Genomic DNA, 17,666 nt, shown 5'->3' on the forward strand with positions numbered 1-17,666 from the left:
TTTTACGTTTTTTACAAAAATGACTGTTTTTGTATTTGTTTACGTATTGCCCATACAATTCCAATTAGTTCTGACACAATCCGCTAGAGTCGCTTGGAAATGTATGGACAAATACGTAAACAAATACAAAAATACTCATTTAAGTAAAAACGTAAAAACTCATACTAAGGGTACTGATGTAACAGCCAATTTGCTTAAGTTTTTATATTTACATATATTGCGATCTTTAAGCGAGGGTGCATGAAGGTCACACGTAAGACGAGCACTTTACTACGCGCTTAGGTTGCTTTTTGAGACGTATTTATGATGGATTTACAATATTTTATGTCTATATTATTACAGTTACATACAAATACAGTAAATTGTATCACAGGCCGTAACAACATAAAAAACGTGAAAACAAATTAGTGAGAATAATGACCACTTAATCATATTAATATGCATATTACGGTCATCCCATTATTGCAATAAACTATACATGGTAAACCTTAATAATGACAATACCTTAAATTTATGGTGGCAAGCCTTTGCCCGTGGCAAAGCCATAAACTGAGAATAAATCACCATAATTAAACACATTAAGGCTTCAGGTCAGGCTTAGGCTTATGAGGGCGTTAAGTTATGAATTGCTTTAAACAGCTAAGACTATTATAATAAGATATATTTCATTCTTAGTAAAGGTATTTAGGGTTTTGCGTAAGTGAACTGAAAATGGTACCTGTAATATTGAATGCTAAATACATACATAGCATCCAGGCAGGAATATAATTCTAACTGGGTTGATTACATATGTCCATAGGCGGCAGTAGCCATCTACCATCAGTTGGACTGTATGCTCGTCTGCTACTCTTATATTATATACCCGTATATACATATATATAAAATTATCTTGGATTCCATACAAAATTATAGATTGACAATATTGGTCTGACATATACATGGGCCCTTAAAATCTACTATATTATAATGTAGAGTTAACAAACGAGCATGCTTGTCAATTGATAGTAAGTGCTGCTGCCCATAGATATCTGTAATCAGCCCCAGATAAAATTGGAATTCTACCTAGATCGGCCACAGATGCCTTGTTACTCTCTAAGGACTAAGTTGAAATGTCTTATCAACTTAAGTTTCTCACTTACTTCATCCTTAAAAGCAGAAAACAGCAGTCCTTAATACTGTTATTATAAGTCAACAAAATTTAGATGTACCCGTGGTACCTACGGAGGGGAATTACAAAGGATTCAACCATCATCGTATGGATCGTACTTTGTATAATGGCGCAACTAGTATATTTTACAAAAATAAAGTTGAGCCCTAGATATTCTTATATATAAAGGTATACCTATGTACCTACATAATCTCCCCTAGTGACCTACAGATGGGTCAAAGTTCCCACCAATACCTACAGCAAAAATATGTCACGGGAACTGTGAAGGCTACTTTTAATACTGCATAACTTATCGCCCGACTAAACTATGTGTTCCACTTCGAGTGAATAGCGATAGAAACTTTCATTGAACTTATAATTTAATCTAATTTTCTGGAAGGTATATGTATACCTACAGTAGTTACTGACGTACTATTCTGTAGGATCATTTTGTAATTGTAACGGCTAAAGCTTCGGCGGAACAATTTTGTATCATACAAGTCGAAAGTGATGGTGACACCACATTTTAGATTGTGGATATTGAATATAAGTTGAGTTTATGTTTGTGAGATACTAAGTTATATATTTCTATATATTTATGTAATAACGGACTTTATAAAGCAATTAGCCTCCCTTAGATTTAAGCTACTGCTATCCATGGACAGTTGTAATGAACTCCAGACAAGATAAGATTCCTACTAGAACACAGCAGCACTTAACACTGCTGTTATAGGCAGAAATAGGTGTGGCGATGGTACCTTTTGTTTTTTTTTTTGTTTACGAGGGGGAAACCTTCAAAAGGTACCCGACGACGTGGGAGCGACGTCGGGTTATGTGGGATTTTTACCGCACTAAAACCCCCCCGGTGGTCGTGCTCAACGCTTGTTGGAGTACTCCGGGATCTCCGAGGGAACACAACCGGAGTCCTCCAAGCGCAATGCCCCGATCGGGCTCTACCCTGGGGGAGCAGTGGCGATGGTACCTACAGAGTCCAGTAACTCGCCTTCGCTTTCATAGTTATGTAAATAGACAAATCTTCTCTCGCTTGAGGTCAAACAATCGCCTTCCCGGCCGCTGAGAGACGTGGGCAGGTGCGGAGATATTAGCCATCTGACAGGTGACGGCGGGGAATTGAAGAGGGGGCTTATCGATCCCTCGGCACGATAGGGACACGATCCCGCTAAAATTACGTCCGAGGCAATTCTATAATGGGCCTTTAATATTTTTAATGAAGCGTTTTCAGTTATATTGATATACTTTTCATTCATTTAGGCTTAATACCGTATTTTATATTCTTAAGAAAAATAAAGTATGAATGGGTGATTGACAAAATATATATTTTTTATTTCTAACTTAAAGCGTTATATTATTAAGTTTCATTATACAATATAGTGATGGTGTCAATATTTTCAAAATTTGTAAAGTTAAGGGATATACGCTTACACTTGCTTAACTTAGTCCTAAGGGTAGCACCAGTGTTCGAACTCGGGTATAACTGTTATCCTTTCTGGGGTTGATTTTAGATGTCTATGGACGGCGGTTACCACTTACTCATACCTATCATCAGATGAAATGAGTGTACATTTAATTCGTTTACTACTTATACAATAACAAAAAATCGCTACCCTTATTTATCAATCGTAATGAATAGTGGGTCTCTCTGTAAGAGGCAGCCTGTACCCATCAGCGGGACTGTCACTGATCGATGATAATTTCCGGCAATCTGAATTCAGCGCAGGCTCTATTGGACGGACAATTGTATAACGCTGCCCACTGCCGGCCGATGTTGGCTATGCAAATCCAGGCTCGCTATCTACGTGTGTGCAGTTTATGTTGGAGTCTATCAATCTTCACAGGTAATATCCTAGTTTTATGCCAACTTTAATTTTGTAGAAAATACTGATAGATTTCGAAATTTTAATAAATAAACAGTTAATACAACGAAAGCAACATACAGAATATTTCAAACTACACTTTTCTTTTTATTCCATATTCAATACATCTTTTTAAAACTTACATAGGTACTTATTTATTTTTGTACCAGTGTAAAAAAATATCAAAAAAATTATAAAATAATATACAGAATGAAAATAGTAATTTGCGTTGCATACATCTATCATCGGGTGGAATCTAAATTCGTTTACCAGTTTTACAACAAATAAAGTTCATCACTCTGTTATCAATCGTAAATAATATGGTTTCTCTTCTGTAAAAGGCAGCCTGTACCCATCAGCGGGACTGTCACTGATCGATGATAATTTCCAGCAATCTGAATTCAGCGCAGGCTCTATTGGACGGACAATTGTATAACGCTGCCCACTGCCGGCCGATGTTGGCTATGCAAATCCAGGCTCGCTATCTACGTGTGTGCAGTTTATGTTGAAGTAAATCGACCGTCCGTCTTCATAGGTAATGTCAGGGTTTTATACCGGTCTTTCTACAGCGATAGGACTTTAATGGGCGCGTGTCTATTAATGGAATAGGTTTAAGATGAAAATCTTGGTCATGTAGGTGAGAAACACAGAATTCTTACCTGAGGTTGATTTTAGATACTATAATATATTGTACATGTAAAATCCCGAACTTATATCCAGCTTTGGGCTTTTACAGACTTATAGTATTGGTGAGCGCTAACGGATACTCTCTACATGGTGATTGATCATTGATCATAGCCATTTCCTCTCCTAGTCGTTTTTTTATAATATAGTAAGTGGCACCTCATAGTAAGTGGCTATTGCGGACAATGGACATCTGCAATCATTAGGATTAGATATTCCTATCCGAAGCTGGCCACAGATGCTCCGCTACCCCTGAGGACTAAGCTGAAACGCCTCTAAAAAGTATGTCTCCCTTACCACACCATTCAAATCAGAACACAGCAGCGTTTAACACTGCTGTTATAAGGCAGAAATAGGTGTGGCGGTGGTGCTGCTGGAGTCAAACCACAGAGGGTTCTATCACCTTCACTAGTTGTTGTAGATTTACTCTCGTAGTTTTCGATTAAATCCAAAGGAAAGGTAGTGACGATATTTGAGAGAGATATCGCATTTTTATCGACATTTTCAATTTTATACCAGAGATCAGAATTCAGAGCAGGCTTTACCGGGTGGGCAATTGTGCGAATGTGGTCCGGAGAGCAAACGATGTTGGGCTATGCAAATACGATGGCTCGCTGGCTACGTATGTGGGGGTTTTGTTGAAACTTCATCTTAGACAAATAATCTTCAGCTTTAACTGTAGATTGCGGAAATAATAACCGTTGTGACTTTTGTTAAAAAAATCATGTCAAAATTTACCTTTTCAATAAAGTTATGCATTTAATTATACTTCAAAAGGTTACTTCAAAAGGTGTTGCTAACACCTATTTGTGTTTTATAACAGCAGTGTTAAGTACTGTACCCTTACCATGAGTTTTTACGTTTTGACAAATATGACTGTTTTGGTATTTGTTTACGTATTTGCCCAAACTATTTCCAATCAGCGCCTCCAGCGGATTATATTAGAACTTGGAAATTGTATGGGCCAATACGTAAACAAATACCAAAACAGTCATATATGTCGAAACGTAAAAACTCATGGTGTGCAAGGCGTTCCAAATACGAGGCGTCCCAACTTCCAACGAATGCTGACCTCAAATAGAACTCAAATTGAAAATCGTTTCGTCACATAACGCTGGGGTGTAATCGTTTCCATTAAAAACAACGTTTCATTCATTCTTCACTCTTTAAGCGTACCTAAAGAATAAATTCAAGAAATAGAAAACGAGCACACTCCCCCTAAAACCGCTCAATATTAAAATTCAGAAAAATAACGGTTAACGAACAGGCCACTAAAACTAGTCATTCGAAGTTCCAACTTTACCCCTTCAAGCCGAGCGATGTTTTCACAGCTATTTAGTACCGGAAACGAAGGCTATCCAGATAGCCTGCACAGTTGAAATAATACTGAGGCTTTAGCTATTTCAAGTTACGAAAGGTTTTATAGCGTAGCGTTTCAACTTTTCAGAAGTTATTTTGCGCACTCAAGAATAATTTGAAACGGGCAAAACGAGAGAAAAGAGTACCGTGTTTGTTTATTTTCTGTATCTGCTGCTTGTTTATTTACTGCACTTATTCATAAACACTGGTTACCAACGTTTTAGTTTTGTGTACTAGAGTACAAGATAATAGTGCTAACCCTACGTAATATTAGACATATGATTAAAAGGGAAAGAATATATATGTAATTGACGATGTTAAATAACTACAAATAAGGATCTGCCGCCTATGGATGTTTTAACTCAATATATAATAACTATACCTAAAACAGTCATAAAGTATAGGTACTCCTTACTAATACAAATGCTTCACGCTAGAAATAAATGAGTTTTTATAACTTCTGCGGTTGAACCATGGTTCTATGATATTATAATATTTCATGAGATGAACAAGTATTTTTAAACTGAAAAAACACACTTGCTGCACTCACAGCCCCATACTACTCGTAGGATCTCCAGTATCGTGGGTGCTATACATATAAACATAGACAAATACACAATCATCTAGACCCAGAAACCTAAATTCATCTTTTACATATCCGTCTGGCCGGGGATCGAACCCGGGACTGCGCATCAGACCGGTATGGTGACCGCTCCACCACGCGGGTCGGCGACTTATATCTGTGTGTGCATCTACTCGTATCTCGTGTTTTGTCGGCCAAAGATTAACATTAGACTTTTTCCATGTTATATCGTGTCATTCAAATGAAGAAAAACCCATGGTACAAGACATCAGCTGACTGAAAGATACAAGGTTTGTAAAGGACACAAGGGTTATGTGTTCGTTCGTCCATCACCGTACTTTCATTATTGTTTCCATTTTCGGAGAGCTTTTAATCTTTAATCTTGCTGGTCCGGAAATATAATTAATATTGACTATTGATTTCTCCTGCAGGTATATTGAAATAACAATGAAGCCTGATTTTGTCACCTTTAAATATTCTTATATGAAACATTTATAACAGGTAAGCTTAAAGCGAGGAAAAGCGCCAGCATTTTGGGAACCATGCCTCATTCTTTTGATTTTTTTCTTACACATTAATGTATAATGTAGTAATAATGTAAATTAGAAATAAATTGTTTATATTATTAATATAGTATTTTTTTGTTTGTAATATTTTAAACATAAAATAGCTTAAAACTAAAATCAAAGAAAAAATACATACGAAAGCACTATTTAGTTTTCTGTATAATACGTATATAATTAGGTCTCCTTAGACAGAATTGATCGTAATACATTTATTAGTGACCGCATACAGATCTGTTACGCAAATGGACCGATGGCAGCGCCCTCTGAATTTGCGCCAATTATTCATAAATTTAACGGAAATACGCTGAGTGAATCTAAATTCGTTGGTGTTACACAAAAGTAAAGGAATATACTCCTAAAGAAAGATATATGGTGAATTATATCGAGGGTGGTATCATAGTAAACATGTCGCGGCAGGAATATTACTTTTTAAATAAAAAAATAAAAACAAAGATACATGCAAATTTACGTTCCGTTATCACTCCACAAAAATGTAGATGTTATTACAAACCATTACTAGATGTTATTTAAAAGCACAACGACATATTTGTTCAATCCTAGTATGTGGGTAGATGCAAATAACCAGAGTTGTGTTTTAATGTCGCTTCTTGTGTTCAGTTGTCGTCTTGCGCTCGGCGAGGCGCTTCTGTATGTGCCCTCTCGCTTGTGTTCCAAGTGAATTAGCCGTGTTATCGCGAGTGCCATGTGAATATGTGTGCCGTGTGAATGTGTTGTAAATGTGGTGTGAAGTGTTGCGAAGTGTTGCGAAGTGAATGTGTTGTGAAGGAAGACCAGTGTACCTACTTCGTTGAGCCCCGTGACAGTATCGTGCGCTTCACCCCTGGCACAGTTCGGAGCTGCAGATCGGCTTCAAAGGCAAGGTAGGTGATTTTATGTTTTCCCCTGCTAGTACAGCGATTGATTTACCTTTTACAATTCTATACATAACACAGTTCATTAAGTATATCGTTAGGCATATGAGGTTTGTGTGTTCTGCACAATATTAATGGACGAAGGACTATTTACGAGAAAAAAAATATCGTCTTTTTGTGTAAAGTAATCATTTATATCAATGCTGGAAGATTCTATTAAAAGCTATTTGGTATTTTCAAAAATTAGATTTTAATACATGAATGCAATCAACATATCAAAAATGGTACTCGTACTCTTGTCTATTTGCCTGTATGTTGCGCGAGTGCCATTTCAATCACTTGCCGGGTGCACACGAATAAACGCGAATACGCGAATGATAATAATTGACTTGGTTTTTAGCTTGAAATTCTACCATTCTTCACAGTAGGATTTTCAACAAAAATCAAAGAATTACGTGCCATACCCAATCGTGCGCAGTGTTTAGGTACATACTTGTCATTATTCGGCGATTGTTCGCGAGTATCTACATAAAACATAAACGTTGTATTATGCTAAATATCAGACAACCATAGAAGCGTGACTATTTACCCAGTAATATAACATCACCAAATTCAATTCTCCTGCCGTAAGACGGAAAACCGACCAGATCGCTCCCGGAAATGTTCCGGTTGATGCGTCCCCAGAATACGGCAATAATTCATAAGTTTGCGACGGAGATGCGCCATATTGCAAACCGCTTGAGGACTGAGATGGAACGCCACATGTGCCGAGTTCCAGACGCTCCATCTACATGAATGTTAAATCTTAGTTACTTAAGCATCATGAGTATATAGATCGATGTAACGTATCCTATATCATTTTATTGTGGATTTTTTTAGTTATATTTTTTGGCTTGTTTGAGAAAGCGGATCAGTTAATATTACCTAGTTTTTGTTAGGTGGTAACATTCTTTAACGTAAAACTGAAACCTAATATTCTTCAATCGGATCGTACTATCCTAGAACTGCCACCGAACTCGAATTAGGAGAGGTTCTACCTTCATTACCATGATAACAAATATTAAAAATATATATAACTAGATTTTGCCCGCGGCTTTGCCCGCGTTTAAAAGAAAATAATATGACATACTAACATACATAAAACTGAAAATTCGTACCTTCATTGGAATGACAGTGGCGCCATCTGGCGAAAATTGGTCGTACCAACTCTAAAACCTTCGTGGGCTCGTGGACAACAACTTTGCTAAGATCATCACTTGAATGCATAGTTTACGAATCAATCCTTACTAATATCGATTAAAATAATCGACTTTTTGGTCCAAAAGATCGATTCTCCGATTAATCGATCTTAGATCGGTATCCCTAGTTCCTGTGGGATTTCCGGGATAAAAACTATCCTATGTCCTTTCTCGGGTCTCAAACTAACTTTGTACAAAATTTCATTAAAATCGGTTCAGTGATTTAGGCGTGAAGAAGAGACAGACAGACAGACAGAGTTACTTTCGGATTTATAATATTAAGTAAGGATTTCTAATATTAGTAAGGATTTGGTGAAACGGAACCCTCCATGTCTGTCCGACTCGCACTTGCCCAATATATTTTTCTGCGGATATTATTTCGCTGTGCCCTTTGACCGTTTCATATGGTTTCCAGTGAAATATTAGCGGTGGGAGCAGAAATGTGTTTTTTTCACAATTCCTTTGTGAAATCAAATGTTTCAGCTAACAATGCAATTTCATTCGTGTACAAAGGTGTGGGGCGATTTTATTTTGGCGGGCAAAAGTAAGATTTTCGTATAAAACGGTTGTGAATTTTATTATGAATTTTATTGACGGTGATATGTGGATGTATGTACACTTAAAAATAATGTTAATGTAAGAGTTTTATAAATAACTAGCTGACCTGGCAAACTTTGTACCGCCTCAAAATCTATTTATCAAATATATTTCATATAAAATATAGCCTATGTTACTCGTGAATAATGTAGCCTTTAAACGGTGAAAGAATTTTTAAAATCGGTCCAGTAGTTTTTGAGCCTATTCATTACAATCAAACAAACACACAAAGTTTTCCTCTTTACAATATGAGTATAGATAGGGTTTTAACCGAATTAAGGTATTTATTCATTCCCTTTTATTTAATATCCATATAATGGATAATATCCTTATAATGGAGTATAAAAATAATTGGTTCCGGCTCATTGGGGCGTTCGCCCTATTAAATTTAGAATTACTTCACTAATCTTATCATGCATTGTCATACAAAACCAAACGAGTATGCAAAATTTCAGGTTACTCAGTTTGGGTTAACTCGTTTAAAAGTCAGTTGCAAAATTTGTTAAAAAATCATGCATACAAACTAACAACGGAAGTTAAATAAAACCTTGTCACAACTAACAAAATTTTAAATTTTTATGAAAATTCATAGATTAGTAAAGATACCTCACCGCCTTGAAATTGAATGAAGCCACAAACGGCTTTTTTAGTAAGTTGTTTTTTTGTTTTCTTGACAAATAAAAATATGTTTAGAGAAAATTTACGAATAAATTACTAATATTGCGTAATTTACGTAATAAATAAATAATAATTTCAAATATTTTAGCGACATTTTAACACGGAGACGTGGCAAAACCTTTTTACGCAACTATTTAAATTCTCAAAACTGGGTATATTTTCTTGTTAGGAGTGAGTAATCTTTACTAATCTATGTGAAAATTACATTTTCACTAGAAATTGTCAAGGAAAAAGAAAACACTTAAAACATTAAAATAGAAAAGAAAAACCTATAATAACATCATACTGTAATATCATACTGTAGTCTTATTATTTCAAAAATTACGTCTGCTCTCTTGCACTGGTCACATAAAGAATATCGAACAATGGCCTTCATTTCTCTGAAATCAAATTACAGCGGGAAGCACTTTAAAGGTGTTTTTACACAGCCTCCAAGTAATACATGTTTGATCTGGACTCTGTTTTAGATTCTATGAATTATGTATTACGTCTAGCAAGCTTCTTGTAAATTGGGTTTGGCTGAAATACCGCCTGTGTGATCTTAACATACTGTACGGGTTGATAAACATAAATATAACTTGGCGTTTGTGGCAGTTTGCTTACGTTGCTTATAGGTAGGTAGAAATCTAAACTACCTCACTACTAATACTTCTGTTACTGCTACTACACTACATACAGATCTATATACAGGTGTGTGGGTTTTTACTGTTTGTGAATATTTATGATAGTGTTTTTTTTTGTAATAATAGAAAAAATGAAGAAAACGTAATTATTATTTATTCATAACTTTCATTTTATTTTAGAAGTAAACATATAAGTAAACCTTTAGCAACTAAAAGTTTTAGAAGTAAACCATTTTTTTTTATATTTTGCGATTCTTGCTAGTAGGTCCATTACGCGGTTTACAATGTTATAACATAGGTGATTTCAAACCAGTTATCTTTCAAAGCGGTGATGCTGGCGACTTCTTTGAAGCAAACGTGCAGACAATGGTGACTATTTTCCGAAGCGAACCCGTCTGCCTGACGGTTTAGTTATGTAAAAATAGAAGATCATATACAGTGGGGCAAGTCCCCAATTTGTGTTCACACGTAATTGCTAACCCTTTACACCCGAAGATTTTTTTTCGCAATTTCCGATTCAAAACGTTTATTACGGCTTTTTATATAGCTTAAGGGATCCACAAAAAATACGAAAAAAAATCCAGAGTTTATACGTAATCCAGAAATCGACCCGCACGATCGTGAGTCTCCGGTGGGAACTGTCACACTCACGATCGTGAAAATTGCAAAAAAAAATAGTTTTTTATCAAAAAATATTAGAAAATTAAAACAATTTGGAAATATTTAACATCACTGTCTTTATTTTCATTAGTCTTTATAAAAAATCTGTCTTGGCAATGAAACCTAAACTACGTAATTCTATGAAAATCAACATTCTTCTTTCTTCCGTTATTGCCTCCGTCTTAAATCCAGGTCTCCAAGGCGTAGGTATTCTTGGCTAGGGAATACATCCAATGATAATGCAGATGGAGAAAACTTTAGCCATATCTATTGCAATTAAATTAAGTTTTCGACCGGTTCTTCTTAGATAATATAAATTTGTGCATCTGGTTACATATGAAGAGCCTCATAATTAAAATATTAAGAAAAATATTTCTTTGGGAACTTTACTGGAGATGTTGGTAGGGATGTGTAGACCTTTTCAAGACAGAAAACGTATTCTTTTCCAAGCTATTTTTCGATGTGTTGGACGTGAAGATGCTCGGCGGCGAGAAATTTCTAGGGATGATTTTAAAGTAGATGGTTGAGGTTCAGGCTCAAGTTCAGATCCAATTCTAGGTTAGTTTCTATTTGGGGGTCTGCATGTGCTTCTGGATCTGTTTCAGGGCACAATTCTTCAAATTAAAACTCTTCTAATCTATTTGGTTGAAGCTCTTCACTTTCATGTAGATCTTCAATGTCCGATACATTTCTCCTCACCCCGCACTGGCAAAATCTGATCGTCATTTAAATGTACCCCTAATATTGAAACAAACAAAATTGATATAGACGAAACTTACACATAACTGGTAATAGCAATAAAAGCATTTTCATCAAACGTTATTCTGCACCAACAACCGTAGGCACACGATCGTAACAGTTGAAATTTGCAACCTAATTGTATCTAAATTGTAAGTTAATCGAATAAACTACTAAATTCCACGTATTGAGTGTTCTTTTAGCTTTCAAATTAGCTATAATTAATAATAGATACTAAACATTTAATACCAAAAATAATTATATACCTGTGACAGTGCGCGGGTCGAAAAAATCTGTTATCTTTGGACGAGTCCCTAGCACAACTGACCGCCTGCACCCCGCTCACTTAGCCGGTAGCACGTGCGATACTCTCCTCACGATCGATCGGCATCGGTTGCGTTTCGAAAAATAAGAAGCTATCACGTGGGAATTTTTTTAAAGTGAAACTCACGCTCATATCATCTCGAGTGTAAAGGGCTAAGACTCGACAGATTTTGGCGATTTCCTTTGACGTTCAGTTTTATCGGACGAATCTACCATTTCGTCCGACGTGACAGCACTGCTTAGTATGCATTCGTCAGAATTTCCTATTATCGGGAATCTTGTGATAGTCCGAATAATTTTGCATAATATATTCCAACATCCAAAATGACATGTAATGGTGTAAATGTGCAATTATTGTATATCTTTGAATTAGTAATAGTATGTTTTATATAAGTAGTATTTCCGCATCAATTCATATTGAAGCAGTTGCGTTTTGAGCCTCTCCTGATCGTGCTGCCCAGGAGTGGGAAATACGTTAGAGTTGCAGACAAATAGCAAGAAGGAATTTGTATACTTTTGTTCTGAAAAGGAAGGCATTTATGTCCAATATTGAAACTAAGGGATCATGGATGGGTGAAACTAGAATTTTAAAGATGGTAGAAATTTTGAGATGCCCCTAACTAAATTTCAAATTATTAAATGTTTGCTTAGTTGTTAAAAAGTCGAGTCTAGTTTAAAATTGTTAACGTCTGACAAATTACAGTAATACCTCAGACTTATACGATTGGTGGGACCGAGTGATAACCGCGTAAGTCGAATTCGCGTAAGTCGGGGTATACAAGTACATACCATCGTATGGTATGATTTCGAATGTGTTGACTCCGCGCAACAAATACAAATGTTTACATGAATAATTGTAGGGTTAGTAAGCTTATTTTTTATAATCGGGAATTGCGGGACACTCAAACCATAGGAGAATCGACGAGATTTAAAAATAGCGTAACTCCGAATTCGCGTAAGGCGGGGTAGCGTAAGTCGGGGTATTACTGTACTTCGGTATTTCCTTAAGTTATTCCGGCCGAAATGTAAATTCATTTAGGGAGTAATTTAATATAGATCTTTATTTCAATAGGCTATAGACTTAATAGCTAGGTATAACATTATACTAGAAACTGCTATGGACAACTATGACTTGTTCCACTGACAACTAATGAACGGTGAGCGATAAATTAAATAGATATTTCTACTAAATAAGTTACTTCTTTTTTTATTTTACATGCAAATTCTTAAATTATTGATGAGTTATAAAATGAATCAATGGTATATACGATTATGTAGGCCCATAGATATTTTAAAAAGTCTTAGTTTACGGCCGTAGACAATAGCGACAAGCGATGCAATTTTAGGTCGCTTTTTATTTGTTCTAAACCGCGCACTGCTGTCGGTGTTCCACGTGGTACGCTTCATAAATTCAAACATGTGGATAGAGCATTTGTCGAGGTTTGTGCTAGTTTGCAAGCACTTGTAGAATAGCTTTTCAAGACAAACATTTGTAAAAGTCTAAAGTTTGCGTGAAACGCCAACCGTGCGGACGTGGCATTATACGTTTGTACTTTAAGCTTGTTAGCTCTCGCTTGGCGCCTGTCGCTTGCTGTGAGACAAGTGGCCAAGCACTTAGCCTTCTGTCTCAAAGCGTTTAGCCAAGCATCTAATTATGTTAATTACTGCAAACAGCATTAATATTCCGCCTGAAGCAGGTCCAGAATAAGCAGGCAATATTTATCTCTTACAATATTTAATTTAGATGCAATAAAGTGGAGCCATTTGCATTTTCCTTTCAAAGTTTTTGTAGTAGGTGATGTCTTAAACAAAAAGAAAGAAAATTTCAAGTGCTTCATTTTCATTACAAAATAAGTAAAATAAAAATATTTGCTCCAAATAATACAAAGGTTTTTGACTTTTATTTACGTGCCTAAAATATTCAACTTTATATATTTTCTTAATCATTAATAAGCCTATTTGTAATATAGTAAACATAATGCGTTATTTAAATAAAAAAATAATTAAGTAGTGAAATAAGTGTTTTATAATATACCGACTATTTTGCTTTTGTAGGGCTCCGGGACTCGCAGCGATGCTTAGGTGAAGGCTTGTCGAATTAAATCGAGGTTTTATTACTTATATTGGGAATCGGATAAAAACAACGTTCTTTTCTTTCTTAAGTAGTCAGAAGTAGTGACATATATTTTCTTTTAAATATACAATAAAGTATAAAAAAGGTAAAAATATATAAAAACCTATGTCTATTGTCAGCCAGCAGCCTGCATCGCCAACAGCTTTTATTTCGCGAATAAATTAATTTGCTTATAAAATATGTCCTAAAATTTTTTAAGCCACTTTAATAATTTAAGGAATATGATTTTTTGTACAACATGTACAACGTAGGCACCTAACATTAGCATTATTATTGTAACAAATAGTTACAATCATCTTTCTCATACTCCTTACTACCGAAACATGTCATTACTAAGAATTTCCATCTTCCCCATTAGCATTAGCAATGTTACACTTCTTGTCATTACAGTGTTTACAGAGCTGTAATATCGCTTATCGTTTAATATAACAGTAACAGTATTCAAAGTTACTGAAGAAAAAGCCGTGAAATCACGCCGACGCTACAAGGGCAGGCAATTTTAAAAGCTACACGGTACAGAGGTGGGTAAATTTCTTGACGAAATATAATTAAAATATTAATTTCAAATAAGTTCACTTTTATTTAAATTTCAATTGAATGTAGATTTTTTTAATTTAACTGTGAATATATGTCATTTTTCTTATGGACATTCAGTAGTATATTTTAAAATCAGCAATTACTGTTATAGACTACTGATTTATTGAATAAATGATACTATAAATAAACATGATTACTTAGAGTAATTTAAGGCGTATAAATATATTATCACTTATATGTAATACATATTTAATAAAAAATACATAGGCATAGCTGAACAAGGACCCATTTTTCAAAGTGCGTAAAAATATTATGTGAAGGTATGTGAACGGTATGTGAAGTTGATCGACCCGCACTTGGTCAGCGTGTTTGACTATGATATAATCCTTCACTATCTTAGATTTGCCTAGCAGAGGGACAATAATGGGTTGATGATAATCCAAGCCGACATCGCGTCAATTTCAAGTTACACCTGCAACAACCGGGTTATCAGAGCACATTTTGTAACGGGGTCGAGTTGCAAACTACCGGCACTCAGTAAAATATTAATTTTAATGACCCGCTTTGTCACTGCGGAGTTATTGCTTGCTCTCGTCTTCAATTATTAAACGTTGTTGGCCTCCGCATCCAACTTCGCGCCTCATATGAATATTCTCGACACCTCAAGGTCGACTTTTGGATTATGTTAACGAAAAGTGTCGTTTATATACATATGGTCGTACATATCGTCGTCCTACATATATAGTTATACCCTCAGACTCTCTGTAGATCGGTATTTGTCTCTCATGATATATATTTAAATAAAAACCTATCTAATATTTTATATACATGCTATGGACATATAAAGACAATGGAAACCATAGGAGAAAATTAGATTTCTTGTGCTTGATCTGAGAATGAACCTCGTACTCCGGTCGCCTCAGACAGAAGCGGGTTATTAAATTATTGTCAAATGATTTTGGGTTCTGAACAATCGGTTTTTTTTATAATATGGGAGTAGCAGACGATCACGCAGCCCACCTGATGGAAAGTGTAATTAATCCCAGATAGGATTACATATTCCTACCTGAGGTCGGCCACTGATGCGCCGCTGCCCCTGAGGACTAAGCTGGAAAGCCTCGGAAAAGTATATCTCCCTTACCACACCCTTCAAACCAAAACACAGCAACACTTAACGCCGCTGTTATGAGACAGAAATAGGTGCAGCGGTGGTGCCGCCGGAGTCGTACCACATAGGGCTCTACCATCTTCAACAACAAATATTATGACTACAGGTTATTATTATCAGAGTGCGAACTTCTTGGTGCATTTTTACAAAATTAAAAATAGCTAATTAATTTTCATTTGCACGTTTGGTCGTCGGTATTAGTTGCTGTCATTGGAATCGTCAAATAATTGGATTCCATTGGAGGCTTAGTCTTGAATTGGCAGCTTCAAAATCAACCTCTGACTCGGGTGTACCCTAACCTGTATCTTCCTTGATCGATTCACACTGGTGCAGTGCACTGAAGCTGCTTCAGACCTCATCCAGTTGTGGGGAAACATCTTTGCTAAGGTTTAAACCTAAAAAGGTTTGCACCCAAGCTAATTTGAAAACGCTATTAATTAAACACCACAGTCCGAGTTAAAACTACATACGAAATTTCCCTAAAATTTCACAAACAATAAAACTATCGTAATATGTAAAATGAAATTGAAACATGTACGCAAATTAAGCACATTAGAACTAACGCTAAAATTTAAATACCCGCCATACCGGTCCCACATATCACTTAGAGTGTCTATTCACACGTACCACGACCACACTACGGTGCTCGTGGCAGTGGCAAAATGTCTAGAAGCAGTGGTTACGTGTGAATAGACAGCATCTTGTGGGTGTTGTGGTACTTACAAGAGCGTGCCCTTGTGATATGATAGCCGGCCTCTTATGTCTGGTGTGACTTGTTTTTGCGGTGTAGTCAGAGTTTTCCTTACTAGGTGATTAAAACCATGTATTTTTACATATTACCACGTTTTATATAATATAGGAGTAGCAGACGAACATGTACGTAATCATCGTTGTAGTGTTATAGGGTTAGTTTTCCTAAAATGGAATTGATTCTATACAAGGGTAGTACTATACACATGGGTTCGTTTAGTACATAATAGGAACGCAATTTGATAAGGTACTACGACTCAAATCTTTTCGAAATCTGTATATAATATCATACAAATATTCCTGATTATTTTATATAAATTCACTTTTGATCGTGCTTATGACGGGACATACAAGTTTAATAGCGAAAATTCAAATATTTCTGCTCGTTATAAATGGTTCGTTATGGAGAGGAAGGGGCAAAAGAAACTCCGTATGTGCGTAATTTGAAATCTTTTACAAAGTAAATTATGGGAATAATTATGGGGTAAATAGATTGTTTGATATTCTGTATGTATGGGATGATATGTTCGCCCAGCGAAAAATCTCACTGTAAATAAATAAATAAACAAATAGATATTTCTGCTCAATAACAATATAGAACACAAGTATGCAAAATATTACGTGGTGTTGTACATGTGAATAGGCACTAACCCTAAAATTAAAGCGCACGCCATACAGGGCGCACAGATCACTTTGAGAGCTTAAGCTTAGAGCTTTTGTTTCTACAAGCTTAGCGAGTAGCAAATGAATGGATTAAATCCAAAACATTTGCTACTTAGCGCGGTTATTGTGGGATGAAAAGTAGTTTCGATTTTAAGAACATTTTTTAACATTTTAAATGCTTTTAAATTATTTGTAACGTTTATAGAAATCTGCTCCAATATTTAAAATATTATCTGATGTTTTTTTTTTGTTTTCTAAATATTTATTTACAATTACAATTATTAATTATAAGTTATAAAATAAACTATAAACTAAAGAAAGGACATATTTACAAAATATACAAGAAAACTATAAATAAAATTGAAATTTAAATTAAATAAAAATAATAAAAATTAATTAAATGTGTAATTGTTTTGGAATTTGCTTATGGAATTTGAATTAATTGAATTAAAAAAAATCGAAAATATATTT

General features: G+C 35.4%; 1 long non-coding RNA gene across 1 annotated transcript; it reads right to left on the reverse strand.

Annotated features, from left to right (window-relative positions):
- Positions 1-10,941: 10,941 nt before the first annotated feature.
- LOC140748672 (uncharacterized) lies at positions 10,942-12,079 on the reverse strand. The gene is made up of 2 exons (XR_012102966.1): positions 11,886-12,079; positions 10,942-11,619 (listed from the first exon to the last, which is right to left on the reverse strand). It is a non-coding gene; the product is annotated as an uncharacterized LOC140748672 (long non-coding RNA).
- Between the last annotated feature and the right edge of the window lie 5,587 nt (positions 12,080-17,666).

Source organism: Epargyreus clarus, unplaced genomic scaffold (genome assembly GCF_041222505.1).
Source record: "Epargyreus clarus isolate Ecla_fem2 unplaced genomic scaffold, WU_Ecla_fem_2.2 ptg000003l, whole genome shotgun sequence".
NCBI classification, from domain to species: domain Eukaryota; kingdom Metazoa; phylum Arthropoda; class Insecta; order Lepidoptera; family Hesperiidae; genus Epargyreus; species Epargyreus clarus.